The sequence below is a fragment of the Danio rerio genome, chromosome 16, assembly GCF_052040795.2.
Source record: "Danio rerio strain M-AB ecotype USA chromosome 16, GRCz13ab, whole genome shotgun sequence".
Taxonomy (NCBI): Eukaryota; Metazoa; Chordata; class Actinopteri; order Cypriniformes; family Danionidae; genus Danio; species Danio rerio.
This window is the reverse complement of record NC_141036.1, coordinates 4036995-4062812: the sequence shown is the minus strand read 5'-3', so window position 1 is coordinate 4062812 and position 25818 is coordinate 4036995. Positions and strand designations below refer to the sequence as shown.

At 34.4% G+C, this 25818-nt stretch overlaps 1 long non-coding RNA gene across 1 annotated transcript; it reads right to left on the bottom strand.

The window, feature by feature from the left end:
- Positions 1-8861: 8861 nt before the first annotated feature.
- LOC141378124 (uncharacterized) lies at positions 8862-14309 on the bottom strand. The gene is made up of 2 exons (XR_015510819.1): positions 14016-14309; positions 8862-9435 (listed from the first exon to the last, which is right to left on the bottom strand). It is a non-coding gene; the product is annotated as an uncharacterized LOC141378124 (long non-coding RNA).
- Positions 14310-25818: the final 11509 nt, after the last annotated feature.

Below are 25818 nucleotides of genomic sequence, written 5' to 3'. Positions count from 1 at the left end.
GTTATTCTAATTAAAATGATTCTAATTTACTCAATGTAACACTAAAGCTTTACTTTAACAAAATTACGTCTTGTTAAATCAGCTAGTAAATTTCTTGTTCAATATTGTTGTTTAAATTACTCTTTTTACATAGACAATACTATGAAGCAAGATTTAAAATATAGTAATTCAACACAAAAAGGACAGAAAACATGTTTTATATATATATATATATATATATATATATATATATATATATATATATATATATATATATATATATATATATATATATATATATATATATATATATATATATATAACCTTTATTTTAGCCTTTAGCAGGCACCAATCACATTTAAACAAATTTCCTCTTTAATATTCTGATACAAAATGTTATATAACATCCAAAATTGTAATATGTAATATAAAATGTATAAGAAACATTTAGCCAACGAAATAACCTTGGCTCTTAAGAAATCCCCATGCTGATCCCCAAGCAATACCTGTAGGACGTTAAAATCATTTTTTTTACCAATTGAGTTTAAACAGCTTTCTTCACTTTGGTACTCCTATTCAAAATGTAAAAGTATAAAATGTATAGGAAACATATAGCCAACAACATAACATGCATAACATTCAAGCTCTTGGGAAAACCAATTCCCAAACTATGCTTTAGGACACTAATCTTATTGGGAATATGTAAGGCAAACCTTGGCCTAATAAAAACAAACCAACAAATACAGTAACATTGCGTGACAATATTTTAGTATTAAATATTTAACAAATATGAATTAGCAAAAAGCTTGCTGTTGTATCACATGAAAACCATAGCTGCGTCCCAAATGGCACACTATACACTATGCACTCATGCACTATGTACTTATGCACTTACACACTCAACAGGGTAGTATATGTATGTAGTGCTGTCCCAAATGGCACACTAATGTTTTTTTACTAAGCGGAAATTCAAACCGTTTCCCTGATGACGTTTGACGGTTGCCAAATCAGTGAAATAAACGACTGAATTATCAAATAATACCTGCCGTGAGTATTGCCGCATTTACCATCCGGAGGCGCTATAATCACTCTCGTAGGAGAATTTTGCTTTCACTATCCAAAATAAATAAAGTTATTCAACATGTGCGTCCGATAGCTCCGCCCCTTCCGCTACGTAAGCAAACCTGCGGTCGTTGAGTGCGTGAAGTGTCCATCATTACACACTTCATTTTAGCGGCTGAATGAGTGCATCATCCGGGTAATTAAAGTGCACTTATTATTTTGAGAGTTTTCAATGTGAACACACTACTTACACTATTTATACTACAAAATGGCATAAAATAGTGCATAAGTATGTGATTTGGGACCCAGCTATTCACATTTGTGCCGAAAACACGCGGTGATACTTCTTCTTGTTGTTTTCGTATGGTGACATCCAAACGCACTACCGCCACCTACTGATATGCGCGAAGTGACTCTCCAGAGTGAGAGTTGTTGTTTTGAAGCGTCTCAGTCTCATTGAATCAACATGTTCTGATCAAATTCATTTGATTATTTCTTGATTCAGTTTCAAATAACATGAATTAAACATACGTAAACTTGATTTGTTCTTTTCAATCTGACAAATTTTTATTTTGTAAATCCAATACATGCCGAGTTTATTTTTTTGAGTGCGGGCAACAAATTATATATTCATTTTATTTAAAAGTTATTAGAATATTCTTATTTTTTAAATTCTATAGGGGTGCGGCCAGGTAGGGGGCCTTACAAGACAATGTGCCTAGGGGTCCCTAAGTTCTTAATCCGGGCCTGTCTGTGCGGGTTCCAGTAGATCTTCTGCAGTATTTGTGATGATTGGGATGCAGTTCAACAGATGATTCCTCAGAAAAATCTACCTTCTGATCAACTAGAAGTTATTATTTGTTGCTCTTACAACTGGGATCGATGACAAGACTTTTGTCAGGTAGTGTAGGTTTTAAACAAGCAAAGAGTCAGTAAACGATGACAGAATTGTCATTTTTGGGTCTGTCCCTGTCCCTTTAACAAACATAACAAACATTAAAATAAAATTGACCTACAAATTTACCCAATTCAGTATTCAGCTCAGATCTAAACACTAACCACATTTAGTTTTTAGATGCCATCATCATGCTAATATTGCCCATTTAAGTATCTATTATAAAAGTGACATAATAAATAAAGACATAATAAAAAAAGAGAGAGCTTGAACCTGGTTTTTACCTCTGAACAGCAGTGAATACTAATGCGATGCGAGTCTTTGAATGACAGACGATCTCAGAGGAGCAGATGAAACACCACCCACACTATTCAAATAAATATAAGCTCTGTTAACCTTGCACTGTGGCACGTGCACAGATTTTGGCAGTCAGACTGGTTTGATGTTTCCTATTGGCCACTTATTATAACAGCGAGACAGTATTGGGACGGCAACACTGAGTGAAGGTGAAATGGCCAAACTTTTCAAAATGACTATTAAAATGCAACTGCAGGCATACAATACATGTTGGCAGTGAATGTAAAAGTGCATAGAAGCGTCTGGAAGATCATTAAGATAGCAGAATGTTATTCGGAGGTCACTGGGAAACAAATCAAAGATGAACACAGCGTGACTTATATTTGATGAGGAGTTGCAAAGAATATGTTGTTTATTTTAATAAGTGCAACATGAAAATGTCAAATAAATCTGTTTAAAAGGAACAGACTAGATTTTGATTGGTTCATGTTAAGGGTTACTATACTTGACCAAAACTGTCAGTCAGTAGGTCAGTCAGTCAGTCAGTCAGTCAGTCAGTCAATCAATAAATCAGTCAAATAAATAAATGAAAAAGTAACATTATATAAATTGTATTTTGTGCAGTTTGAGACTGAAATCAACCAGTTTTTTTTATTTAGTTATTGAATTGTCAAGGGAACTCAGTGAACTAAAATAGATAATAAATCAAATAAAATCTAAATTGCAACAAAATTATTAATAAAAATAGATAATAATATTAGTCGTAGTAATAATAATAATGATATTAATATTAATAATAATTGTAACTAATGTAAAAATAGATAATAATAATAAACAAAAAATGTAACTGATGATTATAATCAATTAATTACCCAAAAGTGTAACAAAAATATTAATAAAAATAGATAATGCTACTACTATTACTACTACTACCACTATTATTCATAAAATTGTAACTATAATAAAAATTATAACAATCATTATAAGGACAATAAAACAAAAATTTAACTATAATATTAATATAAAATAAACTAAAATTGTAACAAAAATATTAATAAACATAGATATTATTATTATTAATAATAAAATAATAATAACTGTAACTATAAAGTAAAATAAATAATAATAATTAATAAATATTCTACTTTAATATTGATCATAAATAAATAAAACTGTAAATAAAATAATAATAATTATTATACGTAAATAAACATAGTAACTATGATATCAATAAATAATTAAACATAAATTTAACAAAAACAAACATGGATAATAATAATAATAATAATAATTATTAATTTTATTATTAAACATAGTAATTGTTATATTAATAGTAAATAATTAAATAAATAAACAAAAATTATCTTAAAATAATAAACAGATAATAATAAACTAACATTGTAAATAAATTATAAATAATTATAATCATAATTATCATCATTATAAACTTTAATTATAATATGAAATTGTTAATAACAATAATAATAATAATAATAATAAAAATAATAATAAATCATCATCATTATCATTATAAAAATTAGCTATGATATAAAATATATAATAATAATAATATTATTAATAATAACAATAATAATAACATTATATTAATAATAAATAAAAACAAATAAAAAACTACAAAAAATGTTTATCATTGATACTGCACTAACACTTTTCATGCTTTAAAATGATAAATACAGTAATAAAAACAATACATTTTGTTTAAATACCAAATATGGGGTCATTTTCAAAGAATTACATTAACATTAATTACAAACCGTTTTTTATTTTAATAATATCTTATCAAGCATGTCGTTTCCTTGTATATCTTTTTTGCTGCTTGTTTTGCATTATTATCATCAATACAGAGATAAATTGTGCTGCTTAACATTTTGTGGACACATTTTATAAGAGAGATGTGTTTAGGAGTTTAAAACATGGCAAATAAAAATAAATACATTTATACATACAAACGAATAGTCCTACACATTCATAAAACACAGCTCAGGAATCAATATTTGACAGTAGACTAAATATGCAAGAATCCAATGTGAAAATGCATCAACCACCTCAAACCCACCCTAGAATTACAGCGTGGGGTTTCCTTTCATAGTAGGAAAGTGCTTGAAGAAAGATTTGCCATTGACCCAAGCATGGCAGGGAGAATTTAACAGATCAAGAGGTGCGGAGAGGAGCCAGTTAATTGGCCTCCATCTCAGAAACATCCACCACGGGGTGGCTAGCTGGAAAAGTCCTGCTCCAAACCTCCGGCAAAACTCAAAGCGTACAGATTTAAAGGAATATATATCCTAAGAGCAGAATGGGCGGGGGGATGAAGGAAGGCGAATAGGCATAGATGGTGGGAATCAATAATTCATAAGACCTCTTCTTATTAGGGGTCTCTCAACAGCTTCTGCGGGTCTCTGTGCGGGATGAGAGGCGTCTCGCGGGGACAATCCTGTTAACGCTCTGTCTGCTTGCTTTTTACTGTTCCGTTCATGATCTGATATAAATCATACAATGTATAGCTCTGTCAACTGCAACAATCATGATTGGTTGTTTGCGCATAACGTCATTACTGGTGTACGAATTTCAGATGGAAGGCAGGAAGGGATTCTTCAATATAGGAATTGCTAGTGTAACCCTGCTGGTCCTACGCCACCCAACCCGCTCCGAGCTGGTATCGAACCATTGACCTTCCGCATGCGAGTTGGTTGCTCTACCAAGGAGGCTAAAGACCATGGCCTCTAGTGTCTGTCGCTAGAGCACCTTTAGAGGTCAGAAGAGTGAGGTTTACCTGCACAGCACATACTAGCTTGCCTCTGTTACACTAGCAGAATTCTTACGCCCCATTCACATGGGGCTTCAGGGTCAACGCTTGACTGAAGGTGTGTCTGAAGTTGGGGCTGAAGCGATCGTCATAGAAGCGTCAGCCAATGAAATTCAGTCAGCAATAGCTGGTGTATTTGCATACAGAGATCTGATTGGCTGACGCTTCTGTCTGCGCTTAAAAAGTTGAGCTAGTCCCAACTTCTGCAGCGAGCAACGCCTCTGATGCGGCGCCGAAGGATCCACAATGCAGCTCGGCAACGCCTGACGTCACACATTCAAAGTGAATGGGAAGTGTTGATCAAGCGTATCATTGCGGCTTGAGAAAGGCAACATATTGTTATGCTGTGTTCATACCAGACATGAAATACGCGGATACATGGCAATATTCACGCGTAAATAGATGCATGAACATTGTGTTTACTCGCTTCATTTGCGCATCAAATTCACTTCACAACAGACGAATATTTGCGTGATGGACAGGGCTACTGTCTGCCTGGTGACTGTAGCTTCGTTGCTCAATGGCTAACATCGATTTTATTGAGAGATTAGCTGCGTTTATGTGCTTTAGGAAGGCTGATAAACAGCGTCGATACGTTTGGAGCCCTGTCTCAGACCACTAGATCCTTTCAGAGGTGCACCCAGCTCTGTGAGCTCATAAACTCCTTCAGAAACTGAACCTGGATGACGAAACTTTCAGCATTGCATCTGACTGAGCCGAGCCCAGTTTAATGAACTGTTGTCGGTGTCAGCAGGAAGATTTTCCCCCGGTACACCAACAACAGACGATATGTTATAATCATGCCCCCACAAGAGCAAGCTCCTGAGTGGTTAATGTGCCGCTTCAATCGCGCAAATTGCGTCATTTGCGCCACCTCATTCACGCGTATCGTGCTGCAGGATGTCTATTAGCACCTTTGCATAGATTTAACATGTAAATCACGCACGCTTGATGCTTCTTCTGCATCTGGTGTGGACGCAGCATAAAACTACATAAACTTAATGTTCTTCTTCTTATACTATATTAGGAACTCATCTCCTCCTACCCCGTTCATACTACAACCAGCAAACTAACTCCAAACCTCCAAACTATACTGAATTAAGTTGCTATATCTTTTCCAACTGATCCGACTTACGGTTTTCCGAAAACTGTCCCGGAAATTTAAAAAAAGTCCAATTGCCTTAATATTGGACCGAACTTTGTGACCTCATAACTTCGCACCAGACTGTTAAACAGACTTAAGTTTGGGCTCATTTAACACAGACTACCAATCTGTCAAGCACTGATGACCTTTCAACTTTCTAGCCACACCCTAGAAACCACTTACAGCACCCTAGCAACTGTCCCATAGACTTCCATTAAAAAAAAACTGCCATTGACTTTACATTGGACATATCAACAACAAACCAATCCATACTAGCAATATACTAATGCACACCAGAAACATACTAATGACATACAAACATACTAATTCATTCATTCGTTTTCTTTTTGGCTTAGTCCCTTTACTAATCTGGGGTTGCCACAGCCGAACAAACCACCAACTTATTCCGGTATACATTTTATGCAGCGGATGCTCTTCCAGCTGCAACCCATCACTGGCAAACACCCATACACTTCATTTCTCACTCATACACTACGGACAATTTAGCTTACCCAATTCACCTGTACCGCATGTCTTTGGACTTGTGGGGGAAACCGGAGCACCCGGAGGAAACCCACGTCAACATGGGCAGAACATGCAAACTCCACACAGAAATGCCAACTGACCCAGTTAAAGCTTGAACCAGTGACCTTCTTGCTGTGAGGCGAGGCCGCTTCCTACTGCAGCACTGTGCTGCCTCTGATTTTGCTGTTATACACTAGAATTTGTTTTCTATATATATATAAATATAAATAAACACACTATAATTTTGTCATTGGCAGTTTTATTGATCACTAAGATATGATTGACTTGGATTTAACTTGCTTTGATTTAAAAATGAAATTTACAAAAATAGCTTGCCTGTAGCTAAGCTACTTTTGCCAAGTAGCTTTTAGCTTAGCTTGCTACATTTCCTAGGGGGTAGCCTTTAGTGTAAAGCTACAATTTAAGTAGAGTAGCTAATAGCTTAGCTTACTACATTTTGCAAGTAGCTTGCTCAATACTAAAAACAATAAGAAAAAAAAAGACGACTCTCAATCTGTTTGTGGTGGGACAACATTAAGTAATATTGAGGGAAAAAAAAATCTCAGAAATTGTGTTGTTTCAGCTCATTTTAAATAAGTATTAGAACAAACGAAATTAAATTTTTTTACATTCAGCCCTGCATCTGAATTATGCGCAAACAAGCTATAGTTTGTTCTTAAATCTTTTAAGAGTATTGAATCACCTTGAGAAGGACAGTCTTTCTAACGTGTGGATTCACGCATGCTCATGGTCCGAAGCAGATAGGAGATGCTCTCTAATAGTATGTAATTATGCTTCAGTGCTTTGAATAGTATGTAATTTTCTCGAGGTGATTATTTCACACTCTCTTTAAATAGCCCTGAATGTTAGCAAGATGTTTTGAGATTTCTGTGTGGTGTCTCTGCTGTTTCTGTTTACCATCACATACAGTATAAATTATGACCTTTAAGAGTATAACTGATAAAATAAATTGCACTAAAGAGTTTTTGAAGCATTTTTTGTAACATGAAACCCACACAAAAAACTAACATATTCTACAGTACATACTTCTTTGAATCCGTTTTTTTGCCGTTTTTGTTTTCCTGAATCCACCAGAGGCTGCGGTGTATGCTTTTTCAAATCTTAAATTTCTCTCGCGAGTGATATTTGTTATCCACCCACCCTCCTCTTTCCCTAAACCCAACCTATAGTGCTGTAAAAAGCACTGATTGACCCGCCCACTACCTTCGTAAACCCAACCGACAGTGTTTTCAAAATATATACTTTGCATAAAAACATTAGAAATATATGTTGCACAATATAAATAAAACAGATTTTAATACGAATTTCAGCAAACAAACAACCCTTAGTGTGTTTATTCCTTTATTAAAATGTCCATGGTAATGTTTACTTTCACCGTTTTATTTAGGGAAACTCCTGAGGTAAATAATTCATATCTATGAACTTCAATAATAAATCTAGATAAAATGCAGTGCTTCCCACCTCCAGTCGCAATGACTTCTGGGACTTCCAGAGCAAGTTCGGTGCTAAAGTCTGCATCAGTGCATCCTCGATATCAAGAACACATCCGGGAAGATTCACGCGTCCTCCGTACTTGCGGTCTTGAGAATTGGAACTGAACTTAGGCAGCTGATGATGACGTTGCACGAGAACACGAGGACGCAAGACCACTGAAAAACGCATATTGAGAAACAGCCATAAAATCGTTGTATGAATGTTGTAAAGTTTAAGTAATTTCCATTTAAAAGGCGTGAAGGTCACGTGACCATCAGGAAGAGCGCACCATCTCATTTCTCAAAGGACGCGTTCTCTGCCCTCGCTGTCTCCTGAGTTCGTTCTTCCGAGGACACCTGGCAAGACCGGTCTCCACAAGAACGCAAGTCCGTTCTCTGCGTTTTTGAATTGAGAAACAGCCTTAGTTCCCGAGTCACATTGAAGATTCGTTCAAAATGAACGAATCATTCATGAGCGACCCATCACTAATAAATAGTATTCATTTATATTTAGGTGAATGCATTACATCTGTTTAACAATAAAACATTTTTATGAAGTATAAGTGCACTTTATATGCGACAAAGACAGCTGGGTTCCACACAATCTGTTTGTGTTGGGGCAACATGAAGGAATTAAAATAGCTTATTAGTTTTTTTTATTTTTTTATACAAATTTAAGTGAATTGAACATAAAAAAACCTCAAGAATTGTGTTGTTTCAGCTCATTTTAAATAGGTAGTTTGAACAAACAGCATACATATTTTTGAGTGTTCACATCACATACTAACAATTGCAATTGATACATAATCATATGCAATAACCCTGAATCAAATCTTAAAAAATAAATAACATTACTCAGTACTGACATATACAATTGCAACAAGGCCTCCATAAAACACTGTAGCTTTTTAGATATACAATGGCAAACATACAAACACAAGTACAGTATGCACTCGAATGGCACTTAACATACAAATAGCTATGAATACTAATGAGATCATGGTGTCCCTGATGACTGTACGGTACTTAAATCAGTAATGCTCTGTTCGAGTTGTTAGTTCAGAGCTCTTCAGATCAGCCATGCAGGCTTGACTGGTGTGTGAACTGTCTGTGTTCATGTAGGATTACTGTTCATTGCTGACAGGAAAAAACACACGTGTGTCCATCACAGGGAAGGGAATGAGGGACGATTAAGAGGAGAAAAGCGGTGCATCTGGGTGAGGGGAAAAGCCAACAACAAACAATCAGCAGGGGAAAGGATGAATGGGAAAATTGTATGTAATTATGAAAAACTGTATGTCTTCTTGATGGTTGCCCCAATCCAAAACCCCCATCTGTAATGACACGTTCAATAAAGTCGATAAAGCACTAATGATACATCACAAAATGCCATGATATAAAACCAAACCCATGATTTGCATATGAATGTGTGAGGTAAGGCGACGTGGTGGCGCAGTAGGTAGTGCTGTTGCCTCACAGCAAGAAGGTCGCTGGTTCAAGCCTCAGTTGAGTTAGTTGGCATTTCTGTGTGGAGTTTGCATGTTCTCCCCACGTTCGCATGAGTTTCCTCCAGGTGCTCCGGTTTCCCCCACAGTCCAAAGACATGCGGTACAGGTGAATTGGGTAGGCTAAATTGTCCATAGTGTAAATGAGTGTGTATGGATGTTTCCCAGAGATGGGTTGCAGTTGAAAGGCCATCCGCTGCGTAAAACATGTGCTGGATAAGTTGGCGGTTCATTCTGCTGTGACGACCCCGGATTAATAAAGGGACTAAGCCGGAAATAGATACAGTTACTGTGTTAGCTCTTATTGAAAAGCAAACAAAAAATATACGAAAAACCACATTTATTACCAGACAAAATCCTGTTAATGCACAGCACATTATAATACTGTAATATTTCCAATATTGATAATTCTAATAATGTATAATACCTTTTCACTTTGATATGGTAGCAAGATACCATATAATATCTAAATGATATAATTTTGTTTAACGTCATTACTGTAACTTTGCTCCACGTCCCAAGTTCGGCAACGTACGAGGCAAGCCACTGGACAAACTGGTAACATCCATGCGAAGGTAAGTGGTCAGCTGGTAGCGCTAAACAGAATGGAAGGCATCAGCGATGTCATACCGCACCGTAACGTTCGTTTTAAAGACAAAATAGCCAGATGTACTGTTAAAGTGAGATTTATTAGCCCCTCTTTGAATTTTTTTTTTCCTTTTTTAAATATTTCCTAAATGATGTTCAACAGAGCAATGAAATTTTCACAGTATGTCTGATATTATTTTTTCTTTTAGACAAAGTCTTATTTGTTTTATTTCGGCTACAATAAAAGCAGTATTTAATTTTCTAAAAACCATTTTAGGGCGAAAATTATTAGCACCTTTAAGCTAATTCTGTTTTCGATAGTCTACAGAACAAACCATCGTTATACAATTTATATTATAACAATATATACAACTTGCCTAATTACCCTGACCTACCTAGTTAACCTAATTAACCTAGTTGAGCGTTTAAATATCACTTTAAGCTGTATAGAAGTGTCTTGAAAATATGTAGTAAAATATTATTTACTGTCATCATAGCAAAGATAAAATAAATCAGTTATTAGAAATGAGTTATTAAAACTATTATGATTAGAAATGTGTTTAAAAAAATCTCCGTTAAACAGAAATTGGGGAAAAAAATTAAACAGAGGGGCGAATAATTCAGGGGGGGCTAATAATTCTGACTTCAATTGTACCTCTGGCTACATAATTCATGCTCTCCAGAAGTGTAGACATGGTTACATATCCACAATGAATCTGTGTTGTAAAAAACATACACATATAATCTCATCATTTTGCACCACTGCTTGCCTGTTTTGCTAAATTATCTGTTTGTCATTTGATACACGAGTATGAGTGACCCCTGTTGGCATTATGCGTGCTCTATTTACCCTTAAATTTCATCAATGTTGCCAAGTCATCCAGACAAGAATCCAGCACTAAACTGGGAGAGATTCTGGAAGCTCTCCATTGTCAAATGCTAGCTATATATTTTATATATTGTGTAATTCTCTGGAACATAATTAAAATTAAATTATAAGCACTTCTCTCTCTGTGTCATGTCCTTTGGAATCATAAATACAGAAACAGAAGACGACATTTTAGCTCCCTCTGCTATTAACCTTATTCTAAAATGCGTAAGTGCGCCTGTTTTCGCGATTGTCTTAGAACTTCCCGATTCAGTCGCCTATGGGAGAAATGACTATAAATAAATAAAACAGTCAAACTACTTGCTCTACAAACAAATGTTTGCAGGACTATACAGACCAAGTAGAATAATATAATAAGAAAATATCAAAATGCAACATCAAGCAGCGTAATGAGCAGTTTTTAACGTCAAAAAATTGAATGGAAGTGAATGAGACCGGAAGTCTCAAGCCAAAAAGATTCAAATGGCAGCCCCCGCTCGTCAGCGGAGAATTAGGTGAATAGATGAATTACCGGTGTATAAACATTAAGGTTGTAGAAATCACGGAAGCACTAGCATAATAATCAGCAAGCAAAACAACTGCCTTCTGACAACAAACTGCACCTGTACCAACAAACTGCACCAAAAATGTAGCTTGTGTTAATGCTACTGCGCTATGTAGCTTGTGTTAATGCTACTGCGCTACTTGACTAATTAAATAGCTTCGCTACTGAAAAGCTATTTGATTTAGAAAGTAGTGACGCTACCGCCACGCTACTGAGAAATGTAGTTAAGCTAGTATCATCACTACTTGTAGCAGCACTACTGGCCAACACTGCGTGTGGTGAATGTGCCTAACCTGAAGTGCTTGTGATCTCACTAGCCCGGATGTATTTAGTGTATGTAGTTCCCAAACTTTGTTTGCTGTAGGCTTTGCTAAGCTAACTCTGTAAAAGCTAACGTCTCCCTTTGGATGAACTTTGAGCGTTTTACATTCAGAGATGTTGTTTATGTTCACACAGCTACATTACACATCAACTAAAGTTTAAAATGCGACTTCGTAGTACTGGTGGACCACCCCTTTAATACACTTTTCTATATATTATATGTAATTTTCATATTCTCTCTCTAAAATGTCAACAAAAGTCTCTCAGTTAAAAACTGTAGAGAGGTATTTTCAACAGGAAAAGTAGACAAGGAAGAAATAAAACTCCCATAATGCAATTCACAAAACATCTGAATCACAATATACTGCAGCTGTTAATGAACAAATATTTCTTTACAGTATAGACCTTTTTCATGGCTGCTGCATGGAGGGCGCCATATCGACCAGCGGCTTCCGGTAGAATCCCTGCTGAAAAATCCAGATTAAACCAGCCTAAGCTGGTTGGCTGGTTTTAGCTGGTCGACCAGGCTGGTTTTAGAGGGGTTTTGGCCACTTCCAGGCTGGTTTCCAGCCATTTCCAGCCTGGTCTTAGCTGGTCAGGCTGGGAGATGACCAGCTAAAACCAGCTTGAGCAGCCTAACCAAGCTGGGAGTCCAGCCAAAACCAGCTATATCCAGCTTAAACCAGGCTGGTCAAGCTGGTTTTAGCTGGATTTGGCTGGTCATTTTCCAGCCTGACCAGCTAAGATCAGGCTGGAAATGGCTGGAAACCAGCCAGGAAGTGGTCAAAACCTCTCTAAAACCAGCCTGGTCGACCAGCTAAAACCAGCCAACCAGCCTAGGCTGGTTTAAGCTGGATTTTTAGCAGGGATGCTAAAAACTTCCGTTTACAGCGTGTACAACTGGTAATTTGCGCTCCGAAAATGGGTTTTAATAACGTTTTTAATGTATTACAGAGTGTTTTTGTGACACACAACTTAGAAATGTGTCTGTTAAAGCCGCTATAATCTGTCACATGTGGTTCAAGCACGTCAGAAATACGAGAAAAACGTTCTCCTAGTTCACGTGTCTGCCGTCAGAAATAACGTACAGTGTGTGTGTGTGATCCCGGCCTGTCAGCTGTTAGCTCGGCGGCTCTTTAACACACACACACGCACACACACACACACACACAGAGAGAGAGAGAGAGAGAAAGAGAGAGAGAGCAAACCAGAGTACTGGCATGAAACTTAACAGGTATGAAAGTCGTGCAATTTACAAAAATGACCAATAAAAGTCTGTTATTGATCCTCTGCTGGCTGATTTGCTGTTCATTCTAATTGCGAGCCGTTTGTGTTTTATTTCGTGTGTTGTATTCACCACGGTTTGTGTTTTTCTGTCATTCCGAAATGACACTAGCCTATATTTTCACTTTGTCACGGTTATTAAATCAGTGTATCAGTGGCACAGTACAGGCTACGTGTGTGTGTCAAACATTTTGGTGAATTACATTTGTTTGGGCTGGTTATATATTTGAAATAAAGAGAAACTGTTGACTTTAGCGATGACGAGGCTTCATTTAAACTGCAGAAGATGCCGTCTGACAACGAGGGGAAAACGCCTCACAGCAGCTGTTTTCCATCCTATTAGATCGCATTTCTTTAAATGATCAGTCCAGGAGATGGTGCTGATGGACAACAGTATTAGTTCAAAGAGGATAAAAGCAGGTAAAATAGATTAAAACTATCGTTTCAAAGCTGTCCAAATGTGACTGTTTACATGCATCAGCTGCCGACCGGAAGTTCTTCGCATTCTCCTTGCGCATACACGCAAAGCATAATGGGTAATTTTGCGTTCCAAGAAAAAGGTCTATACCACTGATAAATCTGACCAAGACATTTCATTAACAACATTAAAGAACCATCAAATGAGCATCTGATGTCAAATGAAACATTCGTTTTGTTCTGACCTGAAATCCGACATCTAGAAACACAGACGTGACGTTGGAGCTGTGGACAGTGTGAGACCCGTGTGGCCTGATGGTGTGATATCCAGGTTTTGGATGTGTGAAACGGAGGAGTCGAAGTGATGAATGCAGAGCGTGTCGCAGCGGTGTGGAGTCTCTCCTCTGGCCTCAGCTCATTAGAGCACAGCTGCAGCACATTAACTCCAGATGAATTGCTCATCGGCCATGAGATGGGGTCTCCTCAGAGATCTCACGACCCGTCAGAGCTGCTCCTCAGGTCCTGCTCCCTACCAGCTCATCCTGCCTGCTTTCAGAGTCCCCGTTTATACCCGACAGACAGGAATGAGCTGCTGAGTGTGAACATACAAACTCCTGCTGAGACCAAGAGACGCTTTACTGTCAGGCATAACAGCTCTTAAAATAAAAGACCAAATATAGTGGGTAGCACGATCGCCTCCCAGCAAGAAGGTTGCTGGTTCGATCCTTGGCTGGGTCAGTTGGCGTTTCTATGTGGAGTTTGTATAGTTGTATAGTTTTGTTTGCAAACACATGTGCTATTGGTGAATTGAATAAACTTAATTGGCCATAGTTTATGTGTGCGAGTGTGAGTGGATGGGTGTTTCCCAGTGATGGGTTGCAGCTGGAAGGGCATCCACTGCGTAAAACAAATGCTAGGTAAGTCTGTGGTTCATTCCGCTGTGGCGAACCCTGATTAATGAAGGGACTAAACCAAAGGAAAATTTATGAATGAATATTATAATATTGTATTTCATTACATTCAAAATTGATTTACATTCATTTATATTTAAAAATGTATCACATCTTTAAACTTAAAAATAAAATACAACATTTAGAAAAGAAATGATTAAATGAATAATTAAAATAAAACCATTATATTATATTATATTATATTATATTATATTATATTATATTATATTATATTATATTATATTATATTATAATATATTTGATTATATTTGATTATATTATATTATATTTGATAATATTATATTATATTTGATTTCATTACATTAAATTATATTGTATTATATTTGATTATATTAAATTATATATTATATTATATTTGATTTCATAATATTAAATAATATTATATATTATATTTGATTATATTAAATTATATTATATATTATCTTATATTTTATTTTATTACATTAAATTGTATTATATTAAATTTGATTATATTAAATTATATATTATATTATTTTATATTTGATTTCATTATATTAAATTATATTATATATTATATTATATTTGATTATATTAAATTATATTATATTTGATTTTATTAAATTATGTATTATATTATATTATATTATATTATATTATATTATATTATATTATATTATATTGCAGTGATTAAAAATAAAGACAAAGTCACAAATTTAATGAACATGATTATAATGTTATAATAATATAATATAATAATATTTAACACTATTTTATGTCTATCCATTTACATGTCATATTACTTACTTATCTTTATGGTGTTTTTAAATGTCACTGTTGTTGGTAATCCTAATGTAACGTGTTGTCTATTGTTAGACACTTTTCCTCCAAAGGACAATGAAGTATATTGCTACAGTACAATGCTATGACACAATAAAAAGAGAACTATCATGAGTACAATAATAAACATGATTTCACTAATATTACACTGATTATTTTATAATAATGAATTTTATTATTTATAACCGTAATACCATTTATATCTATTTTTGTTTATATTCTTTCAAATATTATTTTATAATATAATATAATGGGCGTCACGGTGGCGCAGTGGATAGTTGGCTGGGTTAGTTGGCATTTCTGTGTGGAGTTTGCACGTTCTCAGTTTTGGCGTGGGTTTCCTCCGGGTGCTCCGATTTCCCCCACAGTCAAAACACATGCGCTATAGGTGAGTTAGATAAACTAAATTGGCCGTAGTGCATGTTTGTGAATGTGTGTATGAGTGTTTCCCAGTGATGGGTTGCAGCAGGAAGGGCATCCACTGTGTAAAACAAATGCTGGATAAGTTGTTGGTTCATTCCGATGTGGTGACACCTGATTAATAAAGGGACTAAACCGAAGCAAAATGAATGAATGAATATTACAATATTGTATTTCGTTACTTTTCAAAATTGATTTACATTCATTTATATTTAAAAATGTATCTCATCTTTAAACTTAAAAATAAATTACAACATGAATGAAATAAATGATTAAATATATAATTTAAATAAAACCATTTCTGAGGCGGCAGACATTCTGCTTGCCGTGGTTCAACGGGGCATCGGTCTGTGAATGCGATACTGCGTTTTTCTGTAGCGTTTGGCAGGCGGCATTCAGAATGAGGCGGGACTCGCTCCAAAAGAGGCACAATAGCTCAGTATCTCTCACCTGCTGCTTGCATGCATAATCTCCTCTTGTTTTCCTCCTTCCGGACTCAAATGGCTGCATTTGTCACCGTGGTTACACAGTCTCTTATCTCATTAGCTGAGATCATCATGGCTTCTTCAAAGGGGTTCACACCGACTTACTGCACGCGTGTGTGTGTGTGTGTGTGTGTGTGTGTGTGTGTGTGTGTGTGTGTGTCAGAAGGAAAAAAAGGACATTTGAGAGGAACTATTTGTGTGTTTGAGTATGTGCATTTGGATATATTGTGTGAGTACATGTGCGAGCGGTTGTTTGGGATGAAACTCAGTCTATTGAAATTTTAAGATTGACCACTTTGTAATGTTGCCATTCCTTTGCACAACACTTAAAATACATTTAGGGACTGAAGACACCAAGTGATGAAATGTTTTTAATTAATTCTTTAATTCTTTAATTCATTTTGTTTTTGATTTAGTCCCTTTTAGGGCTGTGCGATTAATTGAAATCGAATCGTAATCGCGATTTAAAACATTGCGATTAGCTAATCGCAAGAGGCTGCGATTTGATATGTATTATCAGTGTTGCCAATTTAGCAAGTTTGTTGCTAGATTTAGCAAATTTTCATACTACCCAAGCAACTTTTTTTTTTTTCAAAAAGCACCTAGCAACAAATTTAGCCATTCTTAACATTCGTTTGGCTACTTTTAGCAATTTTGAAAAAGTGCCTTACGAAAGCAGTGGCTGCGGGCTTCACTCACTAGAGTTAATTGCTAGCTCAATTTGTTTTTTTTATAACTTTTAACCTACTGATATTTCTTAAGACAAGACAATGCAAACTTTATTTATAGAGCACAATTTTATACAACCGTAGTTGATCCAAAGTGCTTTACAATGGGATAAAATATTTAAGAAAATAAAATAAAACTTGTATTAAAAATGTAAGAAGGAGAGTTGAGGTGCATATTTAATTCTGCAGTGAGTTGGGTTTTATGTTTTATAGATATAATGCAGGTTAGCACCTATCAAATTAGTAATATGCATTGCTAAAATTTGGAAAAGTGAAGGTGGATATTTACATTTTTGATCACTCAGATTTCAGATATTGATACAGGTGTATCTTAGCTGCATTGCTCTGTGCTAACAAACCATACATTGATGCAAAGATCATTTATTCAAATTTAATTTAATGTATATCATACATGAATATAACTTATGACTGGTTTTGTGGTCCAGGATCACATATGTGTCATAAATGGAAAAGTAATGAACAGTTAAAATAGTAGTTGTTAAAAAAGTAATTTTTTTTGCAAAGACAACAATGAATTTTAAAGCTTCAGTAATATTTTGTCATTGATAAAATGCTAAAAAAATACACCTCAGTCTGTATTTGTAGTATTTTTCTTCTAAAATAAAACTAGCATAATCTTGGCTTTGTGTAAAGTACGATCATATAATGATGTAGCTTTTTCCAGGTATAAGGTGATTGATTTGAAGGAAAATGTGTTTTGTTGTAGCTACTAAAATGGTCAAAAGCCAAATGAGGCAGGGAAACTAATCAGTCCAAACAATATGATTTTTCTGCCACAGAGTAATTTCAAAATCCATTTTATTCTTTCTGGCCGTACATATTAATATGTGTTTTCCAAATATACATATGGTCAAAATCTATGATGAGGTTAAAAAAGGACAGGATATTATTTTATGTGTACTCTAGAGAGGAAAAGATAAATAAATAAGGAATATATTAGGGAATAGGCTTGATCGTGTTTACAGACAGCAGATATGACCTAAACAAATTAAAAAATCCATTTTAGAAGAAAATAAATTCAGTAATAACAAACTTTATTGAAGCAATCACTCATTGTCTGATCATTCATTGTCAGTGTTTTGCATAGCATTCATCAAAGTGCTTTCCAAAGACTTGAAGTTTGAAATAAAAGCTTCCATTGTACAAAAGGAGGAAATAATAATAATAATTATTTTTTTTTAAATCTTGTTAAATACTAGAATAAATAAATAAATAAATAATCTGTTAAAATCAAGTGATTAATATAGCTCAAATATAAATTATAAAATGCAAATCAAAGATACCACAATGTTTTGAGAATAAATAAATAAATAAATAAATAAATCTGCTAAAATGAAGCGCTTAAGATGGCTCAAGTGTAATATATAAAATGAATGAATAATTAAATAAATAAATAAATCATCTGTTTAAATTAAGTGCTTAATATAGCTAAAGTATAAGGTATAAAATGAAAATTAAGGCTACCACAATGTTTTGAGAATGAATAAATAAACAAACATATAAATAAATCAATCAATCAATAAATAAATAAATAAATAAATTGTGTTACTGTTGTAAACAGTATTTTTGTTTCAAAACAACGTTGTATTAATAAACAAGAAAATCAATATAGAAAAAAAGAATAAAAAATAAGCAAATAAACAAATAAATATATAGTTCTGGTTAGAAGTGGTTAATATGGCTCAAGTATAAGAAATGAAATGCTAATCAAAGCTACCACAATGCTTAGAAAATAAATAAATAATAAATAAAAGAATAAATAAATAAAAATAAATAAATAAATAAATAAATAAATAAATACATCCTGGCTTTGGAGGAAGAGGATGCAAGTACTTGACTGGCCTGCCTGCAGTCCAGACCTATCTCCAATTGAGAATGTGCAGAGTGCATTTTAAAGTGTAAAATTCGGCAACGAAGACCCCATACTGTTGCCCACCTTAAGACTTGTTTGTAGTCTCTAAATGTCTTTTAAGTGTCCTGAAAAGGAATGGCAACATTACAAGGTGGGGAATACTTTACTGTTTATTTTAAAAAATAAAATCATGAGAAACACATTAAATAATGTGCTGTTGTATTGTCTGCAACTGCAACTTTGAAACTTATAGTTTAACTTATAGTAATATAATATAATATAATATAATATAGTATAATATAATATAATATAATATACACAAAATAACTAGTCAAAAGATAAAAATGATCAAAGATAAAAGCAATGAATTAATTAAATTTAATTATTAAAATTATTATGCTTAAAAATGGGCTGAAAATCATTTGCAATATTGATCAGCACTAGGGAAATATTTAAATAAAGAATTAAAATTCCACAGGAGCTAATAATTTTGACTGTAAAAACATATGTTTAAATAGCATTGATCGAAATGTGCTTAGTGCATAGCTAGAATTACAGTTTAGAGTAACTTTCATGTAATTATGCGTCACCATTTACTCGTATTACAATCCGGAATCCACGTGACAATGACACTGTAAAATAAAGTGTCAGCCAATCTCCAGCTCTTAACGAACAGCGGACATGAAGAGCTTTGAGCTTTTCTAAACACGAGAGCTCCTCAGAAGATGAGATGCTAATATATGCCATTAAATCAATTTAGCAGGAGGATGTTTGAGCTGCCCTCAGTCGGCGAACACATGTACAGGCCTCATTCTTATTAATTTATCAAGAAGCGAGCCTGACTCATCTGCACCTCACCTGTCTGATCCTCTAATAGTTGTGTGAATACGAAGACCCCGATTAGCTTTTAATATATTCAGTCTCTAGGCCGCACAGGCTCAGGAGGAGGACATTTTTCACGCTCCTGCAGGATCCGAAAGGCTTAGACGTCGACATTGTGGAGCAGAAACATTTCGAGTACGCCAAAAGACGCTTATGAGACGCGACAAAAGACTTTAGTCAGCAAAGTTGTGAATGTCAGAGTGTCTTAATGTCAAAGGTCATGTTTAATATCCACAACCCTTGCATGTTTTAATGTTTCTTTGGATTAAATCAGTGATGTGAAATGCTACAGCTGATTTCTCTTTAAAGATTTTATAATTTTAAGTGCAGTAAATGTGTATTTCAAGTGTATTTACATTTGTATTTGTGACTCTTTATTAGGTACACGTCAAACTACTTGTTAATTTCTAATTAGCCAATCACATGGCAGCAACTCAATGCATTTAATCATGTAGACATGGTCAAGACGTTCTGCTGCAGTTCAAACTGAGCATCAGAATAGGGAAGAAAGGGGATTTAAGTGACTTTAAACTTGGCATGGTATTTGGTGCCAGACGGGCTGGTCTGAGTATTTCAGAAACTGCTGATCTACTGGGATTTTCATGCACAACCATCTCTAGGGTTTACAGAGAATGGTCCGAAAAAAAGAGAAAATATTCAGTAAGCGGCAGTTCTGTGGGCGCAAATGCCTTGTTGATGCCAGAGGTCAGAGGAGAATGGCCAGACTGGTTCCAGCTGATAGAAAGGCAACAGCAACTCAAACTAGATTATTAAAGTTCGTCGAGACAAACTTTAGGCTGGCTTGAGAAAGTCTGTTGGAAATAGTTTGTTTAATTTACACAGTTTTAAAAAGTATGAAACGATAGATAGATAGATAGATAGATAGATAGATAGATAGATAGATAGATAGATAGATAGATAGATAGATAGATAGATAGATTAAAGCAGTTTATAGATAGATAGATAGATAGATAGATAGATAGATAGATAGATAGATAGATAGATAGATAGATAGATAGATAGATAGATAGATAGATAGATAGATAGATAGATAAAAAGCAGTTTATAGATAGATAGATAGATAGATAGATAGATAGATAGATAGATAGATAGATAGATAGATAGATAGATAGATAGATAGATAGATAGATAGATAGATAGATAGATAGATAGATTAAAGCAGTTTATATATAGATAGATAGATAGATAGATAGATAGATAGATAGATAGATAGATAGATAGATAGATAGATAGATAGATAGATAGATAGATAGATAGATAGATAGATAGATAGATAGATAGATAAAAACAGTTTATAGATAGATAGATAGATAGATAGATAGATAGATAGATAGATAGATAGATAGATAGATAGATAGATAGATAGATTAAAGCAGTTTATATATAGATAGATAGATAGATAGATAGATAGATAGATAGATAGATAGATAGATAGATAGATAGATAGATAGATAGATAGATAGATAGATAGATAGATTAAAGCAGTTTATATATAGATAGATAGATAGATAGATAGATAGATAGATAGATAGATAGATAGATAGATAGATAGATAGATAGATAAAAACAGTTTATAGATAGATAGATAGATAGATAGATAGATAGATAGATAGATAGATAGATAGATAGATAGATAGATAGATAGATAGATAAAAAGCAGTTTATAGATAGATAGATAGATAGATAGATAGATAGATAGATAGATAGATAGATAGATAGATAGATAGATAGATAGATAGATTAAAGCAGTTTATATATAGATAGATAGATAGATAGATAGATAGATAGATAGATAGATAGATAGATAGATAGATAGATAGATAGATAGATAGATAGATAGATAGAAACAGTTTATAGATAGATAGATAGATAGATAGATAGATAGATAGATAGATAGATAGATAGATAGATAGATAGATAGATAGATAGATAGATAGATAGATAGATTAAAGCAGTTTATAGATAGATAGATAGATAGATAGATAGATAGATAGATAGATAGATAGATAGATAGATAGATAGATAGATAGATAGATTAAAGCAGTTTATAGATAGATAGATAGATAGATAGATAGATAGATAGATAGATAGATAGATAGATAGATAGATAGATAGATAGATTAAAGCAGTTTATATATAGATAGATAGATAGATAGATAGATAGATAGATAGATAGATAGATAGATAGATAGATAGATAGATTAAAGCAGTTTATATATAGATAGATAGATAGATAGATAGATAGATAGATAGATAGATAGATAGATAGATAGATAGATAGATAGATAGATAGATAGATAGATAGATAGATAGATAGATTAAAGCAGTTTATAGATAGATAGATAGATAGATAGATAGATAGATAGATAGATAGATAGATAGATAGATAGATAGATAGATAGATAGATAGATTAAAGCAGTTTATAGATAGATAGATAGATAGATAGATAGATAGATAGATAGATAGATAGATAGATAGATAGATAGATAGATAGATAGATAGATAGATAGATAGATAGATAGATAGATAGATTAAAGCAGTTTATAGATAGATAGATAGATAGATAGATAGATAGATAGATAGATAGATAGATAGATAGATAGATAGATAGATAGATAGATAGATAGATAGATAGATAGATAGATAGATAGATTAAAGCAGTTTATAGATAGATAGATAGATAGATAGATAGATAGATAGATAGATAGATAGATAGATAGATAGATAGATAGATAGATAGATAGATAGATAGATAGATAGATAGATAGATAGATAGATAGATAGATAGATAGATAAAAACAGTTTATAGATAGATAGATAGATAGATAGATAGATAGATAGATAGATAGATAGATAGATAGATTAAAGCAGTTTATATATAGATAGATAGATAGATAGATAGATAGATAGATAGATAGATAGATAGATAGATAGATAGATAGATAGATAGATAGATTAAAGCAGTTTATATATAGATAGATAGATAGATAGATAGATAGATAGATAGATAGATAGATAGATAGATAGATAGATAGATAGATAGATAGATAGATAAAAACAGTTTATAGATAGATAGATAGATAGATAGATAGATAGATAGATAGATAGATAGATAGATAGATTAAAGCAGTTTATAGATAGATAGATAGATAGATAGATAGATAGATAGATAGATAGATAGATAGATAGATAGATAGATAGATAGATAGATAGATAGATAGATAGATAGATAGATAGATAGATAGATAAAAGCAGTTTGAAAAAGGATAGATAGATAGTTTTGAGGTCACAAAGTTAGATCTATTAAGTCAATGACAGTCTTTTGCAGTAAAAGCCTATGGGACAGTTGTTGCTAGGGTGCAGTATCTGGTAGTTAGGGTGTGGCTAGAAAGTTAAAAGCTCTTTAGTTATTGGCAGTTTGGTAGTCTGAGTTAAATGAGCTCAGCCATTAGTCTGTATGACAGTCTGATGCAGAGTTATGAGCTCACAAAGTTTGATCCCATGTTAAGTCAATGAAAGTCTTTTGAATGGAAGTCTATGGGGCAGTTTCTAGGGTCCAAAAGTGGTTGCTAGGGCGTGGCCAGAAAGTTAAAAGCTCATCAGTTATTGGCAGTTAGGTAGTCTGAGTTAAATGAGCCCAGTTAGAAGTCTGTGTGACAGTCTGATGCAGAGTTATGAGGTCACGAAGTTTGGTCCAATGTTAAGTCTATGGGATTTTTCTGACGGTCCCGGGACGTTTTTCGGAAAATCGAAAGTCGGATCAGTCAGAAAAGATATGGCATAATGAGTCAGAATAGTTTGGAGGTCTGGTGTGAGTTTGGTGGTCATAGCTCGAAAGCTCTAGGAGGAGATAGATTTTGAATTTTAGTCTCAGAAGAAGAAGAATAATATATAAAAAAAATAATAAGTTTAAATAGGATTTCAGTAGTCTGGCTTGTTTCTCAAGCCAGCCTAATAAGCACTCGCTACAACCGAGGTCTACAGAAGAGCATCTCTGAACACACAACACGTCCAACCTTGAGGCGGATGGGCTACAGCAGCAGAAAACCACACCGGGTGCCGCTCCTGTCAGCTAAGAACAGAAAAATGAGGCTACAATTCACACAGGCTCACCAAAATTAGACAATAGATGATTGGAGAAATGTTGCCTGGTCTGTTGAGTGTTGATTTCTGCTGCGACATTCTGATGGTCGGGTCAGAATTTGGCGTCAAAAACATGAAAGCATGGATCCATCCTGCCTTGTATCAACGGTTCAGGCTGGTGGTGGCGGTGTAATGATGTGGGAGATTTTTCCTTGGCACACTTTGGGCCCATTAGTTCCAATTAAGCATCGTGTCGCAACTGCGTAATGCAACCATGTCAATATGAACCAAATTCTCTGAGGAAGTTTCCAGTACCTTTTTTAATCAGTTCTGAAGGCAAAAGGGGGTCCAACCCAGTACTAGTAAGGTGTACCTAATAAAGTGGCCGATGAGTGTATATTTGGTTAGTCACGGTATTTTGTATGTGTTTGCTTATGTGTGTTTCCTTACAAAATTAACCTCACACTCCTAACCTTTCACTTACCACATTTGAGATCAAAACAATTATAACTATGATTATTAATACTAAATACTCTGCAACTTTTATGACTGACTATATGTCAGCAGTTGATTTCACACACTGAAGCATCTGTCAGGAACGCAGCATATGCTGAAATTAATTATTATTCTCATATGATACAATTAGTGACTCGTTGTTGATTACTGATCATTTGGCACATCATATGCTGCGGACACAATGTTGATTATAAACGTGAAAGAGGAAAACTCTAAATTAACCAGTTTTATATAATTAAAATGAACAGATGATGCGGTTTTCGACTTTTCTCTTAATGAATCACACTCAGTCTGGAGGTTATGAAAATCAGAAGAATATACTTTATTGAAATATTTTCCAAAAAAGCAGAGACAGCCTGGAGCAAACCCATCTCTAGTCTCACCCCAGGACAAATCCAAAGTGTCTCTGTTCTTCACAATATTTATACTGACTTTCTCTCCCCACCTCTCTCGTTGTAACTCTGACCATTTTAGGATGTTTTGTCTCTTTACTGGGGGGTTTAGTATATCTTTAGGTGCTCATGTTATTCTGGGCCCTACAATGCAAACACCTGTTTTCACACAAGAGTTCTCTCTCCATAGATTCAATCTTGTAAGTGTTTCAATAGCATCTGGATGCAGCCTTTATGAAGCAAGCTGAGATTGCATCACTCAACGATGCAGTGTCAGACGCAATGCACTCAAATGGAGTGAGTGACGTCACTGTGATGGGTAAGGCTAGGGGCGGGGTTAGGTAAGCCCATTAAAAAGCATTGGATGCAGCCCAGATTGCACTGCAGGTCTGCATCCAGACCCCTCTCGAGTGTTTACATACACTGGCATGATGGTACATTAATGTCATAATATGTCACTTATTCTCCCTAAAACCTCTCACAATTATAACTTCATATGTGTAAACATACACAATCATTGTTTTACAAATAAACTCATTCTCCAGCAGCTCCAAACAACAATGACCTTACACATTCCTCAACAGGACACCCGTTCTACACACACAACCAGTTGTCACCTTTCTTCTCAAAATACACCACCAGTTGCTGCCATTTTTCTTCAAAAATACATGTCTAAGCATCTCTAGGTGGTTATATAGGTAGACATCTTTATTGCACACCTATAAATAATAAAGTAATCTTCGTCAATGATGACTTCTATAATGTGAAACGCATAAATCCCATAGGGTTTCATGACTCTAGAGAAGCAGCGTGTAACTGAAGACTGCGCTTTTGTGTCTTGTGCTTGTATGTGTTTTTCAGAGACTGCATTAAATGAT